This window comes from Triturus cristatus, chromosome 1_1 (genome assembly GCF_964204655.1).
Source record: "Triturus cristatus chromosome 1_1, aTriCri1.1, whole genome shotgun sequence".
In the NCBI taxonomy this organism is placed as follows: Eukaryota; Metazoa; Chordata; class Amphibia; order Caudata; family Salamandridae; genus Triturus; species Triturus cristatus.
The window spans coordinates 1,149,369,004-1,149,371,931 of NC_140579.1; positions in this window are offsets into that span (position 1 = coordinate 1,149,369,004).

The following is a 2,928-nucleotide window of genomic DNA, read 5'->3' on the forward strand; positions in this document are numbered from 1 at the left end:
TTTCAGATCATGCCCCGGTTTGTTCCGATTTTGACTTGCTCCATAACAAATCAAATTCTTCACAATGGAGATTCAACAAGACTATATTAAGTGACCCGGTTTTCTTAACAAAATACCAACAGCTCATGAATTTATTGCCACTAATACGACCAACAATATCCCAGTGCATACACTTTGGGATGCTCTTAAAGCAATATCTAGGGGATTTATTATTAATTATGTATTTGTTAAAAAAAAAAAGAAAGCAGAGAATGTTTCTCTAGCAGTTTTACATACATTTTAAACTCTTGAACACAAATTCTACATGACAAACAATGATAAAGATCAACTTATTAAGAAGATACAATGAAATAAAAATGTCAGTAATTGGTCTACCAGTTATCTATGGAAATGTAATGCTTGGTGTTATGGAGGCAGGAACAGATCTGGTTCACTTTTGGCCAATTATTCAAAATTGTATTAAGAGAAGACAACTGTAAAGCCAATTCCTAATTCACAAGACTCTAATGTTTATAAAGATGCAGAAATCTTAAATTGCTTTGTTCAATATTATACTAAACTGTACTCTCCAGGTATCACTCCTTCAGATACTTCATTAAATTATTACTTCTTGTCATTCCGTAAGGAAACCCCTCTTTCTTTAGATTTTTCTTCCTTAGAAAAACCCTTAAAACTCAGGAACTTTTAGCTGCACTCCCTACTGGTAAATCATCTGGCCCTGACTGTTATATAGTTGAATTGTAGATACAGTTCACCAATGTGTTACTTCCCCTTCCTTATAACTCATCACATCTTTTTATCTCCTAATTCCTCCTATGGTGCCTTTATGGAAACCATGATTTGCTTCATCCCTAAAAAAAGACAGGATCCGATGTTATTTCAGAATTATAGGCTGATTATTCTTATAAACATCAAATGAAAAATCTTTGCAAAGGTTCTTGCTCTGCACTTAGAGACATTTTTAGCAGACATTATGGGTTTTGAACAAACAGGTTTTATCAAAAGAAGTAATATTTCACATAATTTCCATACTTTTCTAACTATCAATGATAAACTGCTAAATTTAACAGCTCCTTGCCTGCTTAGTCTTTGTACACTGAAAAATCATTTGATAGAGTTATTTGGTGATTTTTGAGGAAAGTGTTCCAATGGCATGGATTTGGTTCCACATTTATAAATCTAGGGGCAGATTTACAAGCCCCTTGCTCCTCATTTACGCCGCCGTTGTGTCACTTTTGTGACGCAGCGGTGAAGCAAATCCTGCGCCATGGTGCGGGGTACTTACAACATGATGCATCTGGGAGATGCGTCACGTTGTAAAGCCCTGCGCCACATGTAGGCGTTCCTGCGTAGGGGGGGTCATTCCGGCGCAGGAACGCCTCCTAAAAGTGGCTGAGTGAAATCTACAAGATTTCACTCAGTCACTTTTAGACCCATGCTGCGTCAAAACCCTGCGCCTGCCTGAAGCAGGCGTAAGGATTGACGCAGCATTGGCAAGATTGGGCCCCCAGAGCATTGCTGGAGCTGCGTCGCGCTTGCGACGCAACTCCAGCAATGCGCCACTTTTACGGCACAGATGCGTGACGCATCTGTGCCGTTTTTGCCCCATGGTGCGCTGCATTGTAAATGCGGCGCATCCATGGTGGCGGAGCTGTGTCGCACAATAACTGGCGCATCCCTGCTGATATGCAGGGATGCGCCAGTTATTGTAAATCTGCCCCCTAATGTTTTTACTCTATTCTGCCCCTAAATCCTCTATTTATGGCAAAGGTGCTCAATCCCCTTACTTCCCTCTGAAATGGGGCACTAGACAGGGTTGCCCGTAATCACCTTTTTATTTTAGGCCTAGGTCCGTTTTATATCAACTCAAGTCTTCTTCATCCTTCTCTGGCTTCCAAATTGAAGACCATCATATTAAGGGTACTGCTCATGCGGATGATATTTTATTGTTTATGTCATCCCCAGAATCTTCACTCCCAGCTTTCTTTAAGGAATTACAAATGTATTCACAAGTCTCTAAATATGAACTTAATTTTAATAAATCGAATTTACATCCTTTCAACAATGTTTGTGTTGAAGGTCAATTCGATCACAGTAGACTACCTTGGAACTCTACCAAGACTAACGTATTAGGTATTATTGTAATTCTCTTCAAGACTCCCTTAAAGCAAATATCACTGATTTATTAGATAAACTTAATGCTCATATGCAGAAATGGTCTACTCTTTACCTCTCATGGTGGGGCTGAATAGGTACAATAAAAATGATGCTCCTCCCTCTTAAAAATATTGTCCTTATGATGTTTCCAAATAACGATCCACAAACAGTTTTCTCACAGATTGACAATATTGTTAAAACATTCTTATGGAATGACAGAAAGGCACTCAATTAAAACATTCTTATGGAATGGCAAAAAGGCACTCATCGCCCTTACACACCTTAAGCTCCCTAAGATTTATGGTGGAGTTAGTTTCCCTGATTTACCTCATTATCAAAAAGCTTTTGGCATTAAACATATTCAAGGATTATTATTATCTCCTTCCTCTATTTTTAATAAGTTATGCTCTGAACTTGGAATTTGCACTAATCAATCCATTCACATATTTACACGTGCTATATATGGTTTTACCCCCTAGGACTTGGTTACCATCTATGTTGTCACACACATGTAACTTGCTGAAACCTATATGCTCTATAATAATTTGATCTCTTGTCAATTTGTTTCTAGTCACATAAAGGCCAGCTTCTATACTGTAAGGAATAGATAGATAAGGGACTAATGACGGTCTCACAATTATTGCATAATGATAGCTTACTCTCCTTTTCTGACATATCCTCTAAATTCAACGTACCCAGTTTGAAAACCAACATTTTTCATTTATTACATAATAAATTAATTTCATGTTTGCAAATTTGTTTCAATCTTCA